This window comes from Phyllobates terribilis, unplaced genomic scaffold (genome assembly GCF_046119375.1).
Source record: "Phyllobates terribilis strain yellow unplaced genomic scaffold, ASM4611937v1 Scaffold_65__1_contigs__length_7625178, whole genome shotgun sequence".
Lineage (NCBI taxonomy): Eukaryota > Metazoa > Chordata > Amphibia > Anura > Dendrobatidae > Phyllobates > Phyllobates terribilis.
In genome coordinates, this window is record NW_027362825.1 from 4,665,595 (window position 1) to 4,677,595 (window position 12,001).

General features: G+C 41.8%; 3 non-coding genes across 3 annotated transcripts; all 3 read left to right on the plus strand.

Annotated features, from left to right (window-relative positions):
• Window positions 1–511: 511 nt before the first annotated feature.
• Window positions 512–594, plus strand: TRNAL-CAG (transfer RNA leucine (anticodon CAG)). Its single transcript has one exon. It is a non-coding gene; the product is annotated as a tRNA-Leu (tRNA).
• A 5,307-nt stretch (window positions 595–5,901) lies between these two features.
• Window positions 5,902–5,974, plus strand: TRNAR-CCU (transfer RNA arginine (anticodon CCU)). The gene has a single exon. It is a non-coding gene; the product is annotated as a tRNA-Arg (tRNA).
• A 3,380-nt stretch (window positions 5,975–9,354) lies between these two features.
• On the plus strand, window positions 9,355–9,427 carry TRNAF-GAA (transfer RNA phenylalanine (anticodon GAA)). The gene has a single exon. It is a non-coding gene; the product is annotated as a tRNA-Phe (tRNA).
• Window positions 9,428–12,001: the final 2,574 nt, after the last annotated feature.

Below are 12,001 nucleotides of genomic sequence, written 5' to 3' on the forward strand. Positions count from 1 at the left end.
AATCTTGCTGCTAAATTTTAACCTTTCTAACATCTTAACGAAATAAAAGGAGGTTTGGGAAATGATGCTGACATAAAGTTGACAACTAGGAAATGTTATTTATTAACTTGTTTGGTTGTCTGACTAGTTGGTTTTAGGATATAAGCAGTTAAAGTTAAAAAATTGGTAACATTTAAAAATTTTCATCAAACTTTAGATATTTTCACAAGAAAAACTAAAAACATATTGACCTCAATTTGCCGTTAATATAAAGTACAATGTGTCACGAAAAAACACTTTCAGAATCACGGGGATATGTTAAGCATTACAGTGTTATTATCACATAAAGTGACACGTGTCAGTTTTTAAAAATGTGGCTTTGGTCGTTAAGCTCAAAATTGGCTCCGTCACTAAGGAATTAGAAATGCATATTGAAATAAAATAAATCATGATATATTTCCTTTCATCACAAGTAATGCTCATCTTTCTACTGCTTAGCTTAGAAAGTGTTAATTTACTTAAACCAGCAGAAGTCAGGATGGCCGAGCGGTCTAAGGCGCTGCGTTCAGGTCGCAGTCTCCTCTGGAGGCGTGGGTTCGAATCCCACTTCTGACATCAGTTCTTTTCCTTCCTGACATTGTACAGCGTCTCTCCTGTTATTGATTAGTACATGTTAGAACACATAATAACACTGAAATCTTATATAGAATTTATATGGTAACGCAGCATTGAGTCACGGACCTTCAGCTGTTTAACTAATTTCAGCCTACAATGATTTCTTAAAGGGACATCTAAGGAATCAAGAGTTGGATAAATGTTTATTTGTGTGACAACACCTTTAACCCTTTCCCTGCCGTTGTATATCGTAATGAGAATATGATGAAGCCTAATCCTATCTATTCTGTGATCCGACCCCATATCGTGTGTCGACAATCAGTGATGACCTGTCTGATTACATTCCTTACTTTACAGCGCAGTTATGTGAGCACTAACACCTGTATATACGGGAATATAGATATACAGCGTTTTACTACATTACTGTAAACAATATAAACCAATCCCTGTGTGGTATTAAAAGAATAAAGGAACATCAGCTAAAAAAACAAAACAATTTGTAAAGAAAAATTGCAGTTGTCACATTGGCCACTAGAGAGCAGTATGGTCAGACTAGGATCTTTGGTGTACACAGGTGGAACTGACTCTAGGGGTCACACAACAGCTATATGCAAATATCTTTTTGGCCTTTTCCTCGTTATAGTGGAGGAACAACTGTAAAATACAAAAGGGTGGCAGTGGTGACGTAGGACACAATTACTATCGTTATGCCCAAGGCTCAGGGGCACACTGGGGGCCCACCCGAGGATTCCTTGTTGACCGGTGGGCCAGTCTGAGCCCAGATATCTATACCACATGTAGGTTACAGACTTGTAAAGGAATATCAACATTTTTATAGCTTGTGATCAGAGGCGTATCTAGGGCTTTGGTTCAGTGTGGGCGAAACTTCTGAGTGGGCCCCTAACCTGGTAACCCTGATTACAAAAATAGTGGTGCACCCAGATAGTGGATGTAGGAGAACCTCAGCAGATGACAGCGCTGTTACTGAAAATAATCTCTATACAAAGACCAGCACTGCTATTACCGCCATATGGTGACATATTGCTAGATACCAGTCCTGCAGAATATATAAGAGATCACAGCACTGTTATATGTAGTAACTTACAGCTGATGTTCTTTCTGATTAAATTGTTCACTTTTCCCGTCTTTTCCATCTGGCCCAGACTGACACAACGACTTCTCCATCCAGGACTCAGACTCTCAGGTCTGCAGAGGTCACAACAAAGACACATTTGACTCCTTACATTTCAGGCCCCGTCCCCATCTAGTCCCAACCTGCACAAACACCTCTTCCTGCTGATACCCCAATACTGAGCCTCTGTTGCTGTACGTGTCCATATTACTGCACCTTCTGTGTGCTCTCAAGATAGTAAAACAACCCTCTAGAATATAGTAATGCCATGTGCAAGTGCCCTAGAAAACAGTGACCAAATTTTGCCCCTTAGAAAGTAATAATGCCCTCTGTGTGCCCCTCTGACAGTCACAATAACCTGAGTTCCCCTATAACGAAAAGTGCCCACTTAACATTTAATAATGTCCTGAGTCTCCCCCTATCCTATATACAGCTCCCTATACACAGTATGATGCTCTCCTATACATAGTATAATGCCCCCTCACTGTATAGCACCCAACACACAGTATACTGACCCCTTAGTAGCCTACAAATTGATGTCTCCAACACTGTATGATGGACCCCACACTGTACAAAGACCCCACATTATCTTTTACACTGTATGATGGCCCCCACACTTTGAAAAGACCGCACATTATCTCCCACACTGTATGATGGCCCTCACACTGCACAAATACCCCACATTATCTCCCACATTGTATGATGGCCCTCACAATGTGCAAAGATACCACATTATCTCCCACATTTTATGATGGCCCCTACACTATACAAATGACCCCACATTATCTCCCACACATATGATGGCCCCTACACTGTGCAAAGACCCCACATAATCTCCCACACGGTATGACCCTAACTGTAATCCCCACACTGTACAAATAGCCTACATATAGTATAATGCGCCAGATAGTCCTCAATATAGTACAGTTCTGGCCAAAAGTATTGGCACCCCTGCAATTCTGTCAGATAATACTCAGTTTCTTTCTGAAAATGATTGCAATCACAAATTCTTTGGTATTATTATCTTCATTTAATTTGTCTTCAATGAAAAAACACAAAAAGAATTGTCCTAAAGCCAAATTGGATATAATTCCACACCAAACCTAAAAAAGGGGGTGGACAAAAGTATTGGCACTGTTTTAAAAATCATGTGATGCTTCTCTAATTCGTGTAATTAATAGCACCTGTAACTTACCTGTGGCACCTAACAGGTGTTGGCATTAACTAAATCACACTTGCAGACAGTTAACATGGATTAAAGTTGACTCAACCTCTGTCCTGTGTCCTTGTGTGTACCACATTGAGCATGGAGAAAAGAAAGAAGAACAAAGAACTGTCTGAGGACTTGAGAAACCAAATTGTGAGAAAGCATGAGCAATCTCAAGGCTACAATTCCATCTCCAAAGACCTGAATGTTCCTGTGTCTTCCATGCGCAGTGTCATCAAGAAGTTTAAAGCCCATGGCACTGTGGCTAACCTCCCTAGATGTGGACGGAAAAGAAAAATTGCCGAGAGATTTCAAAGTAAGTTTGTGCGGATGGTGGATAAAGAACCTCGACTAACATCCCAACAAGTTCAAGCTGCCCTGCAGTCCGAGGGTACAACAGTGTCAACCCGTACTATCCGTCGGCGTCTGAATGAAAAGGGACTGTATGGTAGGATACCCAGGAAGACCCCACTTCTTACCCCGAAACATAAAAAAGCCAGGCTGGAGTTTGCCAAAACTTACCTGAGAAAACTAAAATGTTTTGGAAGAATGTTCTCTGGTCAGATGAGACAAAAGTTGAGCTTTTTGGGAAAAAGCATCAACATAGAGTGTACAGGAAAAAAAAAGAGGCATTCAAAGAAAAGAACACGGTCCCTACAGTCAAACATGGCGGATGTTCCCTGATGTTTTGGGGTTGCTTTGCTGCCTCTGGCACTGGACTGCTTGACCGTGTGCATGGCATTATGAAGTCTGAAGACCACCAACAAATTTTGCAGCATAATGTAGGGCCCAGTGTGAGAAAGCTGGGTCTCCCTCAGAGGTCATGGGTCTTCCAGCAGGACAATGACCCAAAACACACTTCCAAAAGCACTATAAAATGGTTTGAGAGAAAGCACTGGAGACTTCTAAGGTGGCCAGCAATGAGTCCAGACCTGAATCCCATAGAACACCTGTGGAGAGATCTCAAAATGGCAGTTTGGAGAAGGCGCCCTTCAAATATCAGGGACCTGGAGCAGTTTGCCAAAGAAGAATGGTCTACAATTCCAGCAGAGCATTGTAAGAAACTCATTGATGGTTACCGGAAGCGGTTGTTCGCAGTTATTTCAGCTAAAGGTTGTGCAACCAAGTATTAGGCTGAGGGTGCCAATACTTTTGTCTGGCCCATTTTTGGAGTTTTGTGTGAAATGATCAATGATTTGATTTTTGCTTCATTCTCTTTTGTGTTTTTTTCCTTGCAAGCAAATTAAATGAAGAGAATAATACCAAAGAATTTGTGATTGCAGTAACTTTCAGGAAGAAACTGAGTATTATCTGACAGAATTGCAGGGGTGCCAATACTTTTGCCCACCACTGTATAATGCACTCCCCATAGGCAGAGTCTGTAGGATAATCCCCCCCATAGGCAGTCTGTAGCATAATACCCCCACCCCCCATAGGCAGTCTGTAGCATAATCCTCCCAGCCCCCCATAGGCAGTCTGTAGCATAATCCCACCCCACCTCCCATAGGCAGTCTGTAGCATAATCCCCCACCCCCTTAGGCTGTCTGTAGCATAATCCCCCCCATAAGAAAAAATAAATAAGAACAATACTCACCTCTTTCTCCTCCTAGTTCCCCCGCTGCTCTGAGCACCCGGCCCGCACACATCTTCAGCTCAGGGGGACGGGTGCCAAGTGATGACATCAGTGACGTCAGACACAGAGGAAGCTATGGGAACTAATGGGAGAGGGAGCCCGCGGTTGCGGTGAATGGTGGGGGGGCCCGATGCTGGCACCGGGGGCCCCCCTCCTGCTCAAGGGCCTCATAGCGGCCGCCAGGCAATGCAGGGACATCGAGTCTCCTTGCTCTGTCCAGAGTGTAACTGTAGCGGCGTGCTGCTCACGCCGCTACAATTACAATAGTGTAGCTCCGGGTGGGCCCCCTCAGAGTGTGGGGCCCGGGGCAACCGTCCCACCCTGCCCCCGCGGTAGCTACACTACTGCTTGTGATTATTAAGTGTCGTATTGCTCTCCTACCTGAGGTCTAAGTTAGTGACAGCACCTCAAAGATAGATCACCTTTTCATATCTAGTGAGCGCACATGAATTGGCCAATTTGTGTGCTAAGTACCTAACAATTCAAAAGTATAATGTATTTGTGAGTAATGTAGTCTAAAGGGAACCTGAACGACCTTTCCTACCAGTCTCCTTTGCAGCTCGGTTCCTGGTCGCTTCCCCTCATCCGCTGACAATGACTGACAGGTCTCTCCCTATATACACACGCTGAGAGAGACATATCATTCCAGAGGAGCGGGCGGGAGGAGCTGCAGGGACCAACCTTTTCCACTAGTCACTCATGAATCCTGGTCCCCGGCTGACTTTTAGGGTAGGGTCACAGGACCATTCTACATCTGAGAAAAACAGTCCTATTATTCTGATTCAGACTTTGATCATTTTCTCCACTCTCTCAGTCCCTGAAAATTGAAGCACACTCAGATGTCATCTGAGTGCGATCTGATTTTTTTCATGGACCTGTACTCGAATGAAAATTGGACATATCTCAGATTTTTTCAGTGGACTACTCAGTCTGGGGAAAAAATTGAACATGTGCACAGCCCCATAGAATATCATACGCACGAGAGCAATCAGTGAAAACCACAGATAGAACTCGTCCAAGAAAATCATTTGTGTGCAAGAGCCCTTATATTAGGTTTTTCTCTGAAATGCTGCAGTGTTTCAGAGTCACAATGTAGTTTTTGTTTCAAATACTTTTCCTTCATGTTTTTTTCACGATATTCGTTTTAATGAGAGCATTTGCCTCAAATGTGATGGAATTTATTACCATTTCCTTCCCTTTTCCATCTACTTTTTTCAGAGAATTCAATCTCGCCTTCTTAGAAGCAGCAGCCGGCCGGGTTTCTGCTTTTAAATATTTTCACTGATTTATGAAATAGAAAGAAGTCCAGGTAATGTGAGCAATCAGGCCCACTAAGCCCCAGTGGCCTAATGGATAAGGCACTGGCCTCCTAAGCCAGGAATTGTGGGTTCAAGTCCCATCTGGGGTGCTTCATAAACTTTTTCTCCAACAGTTTTTTCTTTCTATATTTCTTTATGGTCTCCATTACGTTATGGGTAATGTTTGTATTAAATAAAAGTAACTTTCCTGAATTTTTCCAGTGATTGTCCTTTATCTACTATAAATTCAGGTATTGCTGATTGTATTATCGACTCTTCTACAAAGAGTTAATATCGTGGTAGAAAATGTAAGGCGAGAAGGTCCAGCGGTTTTATAGTTGTCATCCGCTACTGGAAAATCCCTTTCAATCCTCCCAGCATACAGAATAAAAGAAGAAGAAGATGTAAATCCCAAACAAGCACAACTTCTTCTCTCCGAGCGCCGTGTTACCTGGGGATCTGGTTACTTTGCTTGTCAAGTGAACGCTGCAGCCCATCAGCAGATCAGGTAGATTATCTTTGCTTTCCCATCTGCAGATTACTATGGATCGTCTCCAGAACTGGGAAAAATCCAAAATGATTACAGACAAAATAATCTAGTTTTCTGATTTCATCACAGATTTCCAATTCAGGCCTCAATTTTCCCCTTTGCAACAAAAGAAATAATTCTGATAAAGCCCCCTATATAAAGCCCCTGTAATACTGATTATAGCCATGCTATTATTTTGAAAATCTGGGTTTACATTTTAGAGAAATGCACTGTTTCATTGTTATGCAAATGAGCCGCAAGTGCAGTGGGCGGGGCCTGCACTTACACTGCTGCTGCTCTTCCCTATTCTCTACCATGGGGAATGATGGCACTGGATCTCGGGAGGAAGAGGCAGGTTACTGAATAAATAGTGACCTGCCAATCACTGTAACAAGACTGGCAGCGGGAGTGTAAGTAGTATATTATTCTTAGGAGTAATGTCAATTTGATTGCAGTAACTCAGCCCAATCATGAAAGATAAAACCTTCTCCGGAAAGGACAGTGAATCTGGATCGGTCCTTACAATTCAGAGGTTCATATACAACAGTCATAAGTAACAGTTAGAGATAATACAATAATTAAGGCAAAAAAACTGACGACCCAGCTCGTAAGAGCTTAAAATCTACAATGATGTAGAGTAAGAACCCCTGATTCCAGCAATGTATCACTTACTGTGCAGCTTTTGCAATTTCAATAAAATCAGGGTTTTATCAGCAGATTATCACAATAGCACATGTAGTTCTCCTGCTCTGTATAACCACACCCAAACTGCTGATGGGCAGCTTTCTGCCTATGCAGTGTACACAAAAGCTGTCAATCAGTGGTGTGGGCAGAATTATACAAAGCTCAGCATTCAGAGCACTGCTAAATCTGCTGCAGATAAAACAGGGATTTTATCAAAACTACAGCAAGCAGCCCAGCAAGTGAAACGTTGCTGAATCAGGATCTCTGTCCCTACATTATGCTGCTCTCAGATAACAGCAAATACCTGGTGACAGATTCCATTTAAAATTAGCCGCAGGCCAAGTTCCAGCCCCATCCTGAATTGAGCGCTAATGGTTTCCTCTATGGGAGGGAGGACATTGGCGTCTAAATGATGTAAAAATCATGTGCTCCAGCCTAGATGATCACCCTGTTTCCAGAAAGCATGTACATGTGCAGTGTATCATTTAGCAGTTGTGATTTATGGCTGTTTTTAAAACCATTAAAGATGACCTATCACCGGGTCAAAAGTTTCCAGTTTTTGCCCCTTGTTTTATTCCTGCTGCTCCTCTCATTATTCCTTTTTTTGAACCTGCCATACAATTCCAGAGATCTGGGATCTTTACGTTTAGTACAAATTTTTCTGTTCTTTGGCAAAGGGGTGTGGCTCACAGGATTCTCTGTGGGCGTGTCTTTAGGCTGCTCTGCATTATTACCCTGCGAGCAACGCCCCCTTGATAAAAGACATAAAAAATTATCGCTAAATAAAAATGCCCATATCTCAGGAACTGGATGGTGAATTTCAAAAAGCAAAAAGCGGTAAACTCAGGGGAACAGTGGGAATAAAATAGGGGCAAACACTGCTCAGTTCTGACCTTGGGACGGGTCCTCGTGAAGGCGTTTCTCTGTACAGTAAAGTGCAGTATTTGGTCTGTTCTAAATACAATAAAAAGGTCTTATAACAAATTGTGGGTATTTATATCCTGACTTCTCCAGTCTTGTATCACTGTCAATATGCTGCTAGAACTTTCTATATTTCCACTAGGAAAATTAATGTTAAGGCTATGTGCCCACAATGCAGAAATGCTCAGGATTTTTCCTGAGCGTTTCTGCATCTCCCTGGCAGAAAAAAACGCATGCAGATTGTACATGCGGATTGTACATGCGGATTGTACATGCGGATTGTACATGTGGATTGTACATGTGGATTGTACATGCGGATTGTACATGCGGATTGTACATGTGGATTGTACATGCGGATTGTACATGCGGATTGTATATGTGGATTGTACATGCGGATTGTACATGTGGATTGTACATGCGGATTGTACATGCGGATTGTACATGTGGATTGTACATGCGGATTGTACATGCGGATTGTACATGCGTTTTCCTGCCAGGGACATGCGGATGTGAAGCGTTCTTCACTTGCATTTCCGCATGCGGGTTGTCAAGCGCTTTCCAAGCGATTTTAGCATCACTTGGAAAGTGCTTGTCAACTTGGTCACACTATATAAATCCATACAAACGGCATGGATTTATATACTGTGACCGAAAGAATGGTAAAAAATAAAAAAATATATATATACTTACCCTCTGATGGCCCCCGGTGTCTTGCTTCCCTCCGTTCTCCCTTGCCGGCAGCGGTAGACTGAAGGACCTGCCGACTTCAGCGTCGCGTGACCCGTCACATGACTATGACGTCAGCGCAGGTCCTTCAGTCCATCGCGAACTGCCAGCATGCGAGGAGGAGCGCAGCGCGGGCCGCCAGAAGGTAAGTATATATTTATTTTTTATTTTATTCTTTTTTTTACAGTTTTCTATGGTACCCAGGTCCGGAGGAGAGTCTCCTCTCCTCTACACCCGGGTACCATCCGCACATTAGAAAGCATGGAATGCGCATCTACATATACAGTGATGCGTAATCCATGCAATCTAATGCAAGTCAATGGCGGCGAAAACGCAGCGCTTCCGCAAAATAATTGGTAGTGCTGCGTTTTTTTCCGCAATGATGATCCGCAGTGGAAACTTCTGCAGCATGTGCACAGCACATGCGGATTATCATTGGGGAACATGGCAGACCTTCTACCGAGCGTTTTTTAAGCATTTCTGCAGCGTTTTTGCCGCTGCGGAAATGCTTAAAAAACGCATCGTGGGCACACAGCCTTAGAACTGCCGGTGATATAAAAATATAATTTTCTTTTATTGAAACTTTTCTAGACCTCGGTTTACATTGTTGAAGTTTACAGCTCATCACCAGCCGAAATAGCTCAGTTGGGAGAGCATTAGACTGAAGATCTAAAGGTCCCTGGTTCGATCCCTGGTTTCGGCAAGAGGAAAAACATCTTTTGAAGAATATTTTTACATATTCTTCTGCATATAAATAAATAAATTTTGAAGCAATGAAAAAAACATTTTTTAATTTCTTTACTAATTTGAATAGCATAAAAATAAAGTTCAAGACTGTGTTCACATGATGCGTTCCCAATGCTTTTTTTTTTTTGCAAAATTAAAAAATATAGTAAAAACGCATCAGTTTACTGCATTGTCATTTTTGTTTGGGAATGTATTGGGTGAACAAGTTCTTAGGGTGAATCCAGTGGTGTTTTTCCAAAATATAGGACCCTCAAAGTCACTTCAAAACTGACTAGGTCTGTGAAAAATAGGACTTGGACATTTTCTTAAATTTTCTTAAAAAAAAATTAAATCTTGCTGCTAAATTTTAACTTTTCTAACATCCAAACGAAATAAAAGGAGGTTTGGGAAATGATGCTGACATAAAGTAGACAAATACAGTGGGTAAAAAAGTATTTAGTCAGCCACCAATTGTACAAGTTCTCCCACTTAAAAAGATGAGAGAGGCCTGTAATTGCCATCATAGGTAGACCTCAACTATGAGAGACAAAATGGGAAATCAAATCCTGAAAATCACATTGTCTGATATGGAAAGAATTTTTTTTTCACATTTTGGTGGAAAATAAGTACAGTTATATGAAAAAGTTTGGGCACCCCTATTAATCTTAAGCTTAATGTTTTATAAAAAATTGGTGTTTTTTCAACAGCTATTTCAGTTTGATATATGTAATACATGTTGGACACAGTAATGTTTCTGCCTTGAAATGAGGTTTATTGTACTAACATAAAATGTGCAATCTGCATTCAAACAAAATTTGACAGGTGCATAAGTATGGGCACCTCACCAGAAAAGTGACATTAATATTTAGTAGATTCTCCTTTTCCAAAAATAACAGCCTCTAATCGCTTCCTGTAGCTTTTAATGAGTTCCTGGATCCTGGATGAAGGTATTTTTGACCATTCCTCTTTACAAAACAATTCCAGTTCAGTTAAGTTTGATGGTCGCCGAGCATGGACAGCCCTCTTCAAATGATCCCACAAATGTTCAATGATATTCAGGTCTGGGGACAGGGATGGCCATTCCAGAACATTGTAATTGTTCCTCTGCATGAATGCCTGAGTAGATTTGGAGCGGTGTTTTGGATCATTGTCTTGCTGAAAGATCCATCCCCTGCGTAACTTCAACTTTGTCACTGATTCTTGAACATTATTGTCAAGAATCTGCTGATACTGAGTGGAATCCATGCGTCCCTCAATTTTAACAAGATTCCCGGTGCCGGCATTGGCCACACAGCCCCAAAGCATGATGGAACCGCCACCAAATTTTACTGTGGGTAGCAAGTGTTTTTCTTGGAATGCTGTGTTTTTTTGCCGCCATGCATAACGCCTTTTTGTATGACCAAACAACTCAATCTTGGTTTCATCAGTCCACAGGACCTTCTTCCAAATAGAAATTGGCTTCTCCAAATGTGCTTTTGCATACCTCAGCCGACTCTGTTTGTGGCGTGCTTGCAGAAATGGCTTCTTTCGCATCACTCTCCCATACAGCTTCTCCTTGTGCAAAGTGTGTTGTATAGTTGACCGATGCACAGTGACACCATCTGCAGCAAGTTGATGCTGCAGCTCTCTGGAGGTGGTCTGAGGATTGTCCTTGACTGATCTCACCATTCTTCTTCTCTGCCTTTCTGATGTTTTTCTTGGCCTGCCACTTCTGGCCTTAACAAGAACTGTCCCTGTGTTCTTCCATTTCCTTACTATGTTCCTCACAGTGGAAACTGACAGGTTAAATCGCTGAGACAGCTTTTTGTATCCTTCCCCTGAACAACTATGTTGAATAATCTTTGTTTTCAGATCATTTGACAGTTGTTTTGAGGAACCCATGATGCCACTCTTCAGAGGAGATTCAAACAGGAGAACAACTTGCAAGTGGCCACTTTAAGTAGCTTTTCTCATGATTGCATACACCTGGCTATGAAGTTCAAAGCTCAATGAGGTTACAAAACCAAAAAAGTGCTTTAGTAAGTCAGTAAAAAGTAGGTAGGAGTATTTAAAACAAGAAAATGATAAGGGTGCCCATACTTATGCACATGTCAAATTTTGTTTGAATGCAGATTGCACATTTTCTGTTAGTACAGTAAACCTCATTTCAAGGCAGAAACATTACTGTGTCCAACAGTTATTACATATATCAAACTGAAATAGCTGTTGCAAAAACACCAATTTTTATAAAACATTAAGCTTAAGATTAATAGGGGTGCACAAACTTTTTCATATAACTGTATTTGGTCAATTACAAAAGTTCATCTCAATACTTTGTTATATATCCTTTGTTTACAATGACAGAGGTCAAACATTTTCTGTAAGTCTTCACAAGGTTGGCACACACTGTTGCTGGTATGTTGGCCCATTCTTCCATGCAGATCTCCTCTAGAACAGTGATGTTTTGGGGCTGTCGCTGGGCAACACGGACTTTCAACTCCCTCCAAAGGTTTTCTATAGGGTTTAGATCTGGAGACTAGCTAGACCACTCCAGGACCTTGAAATGCTTCTT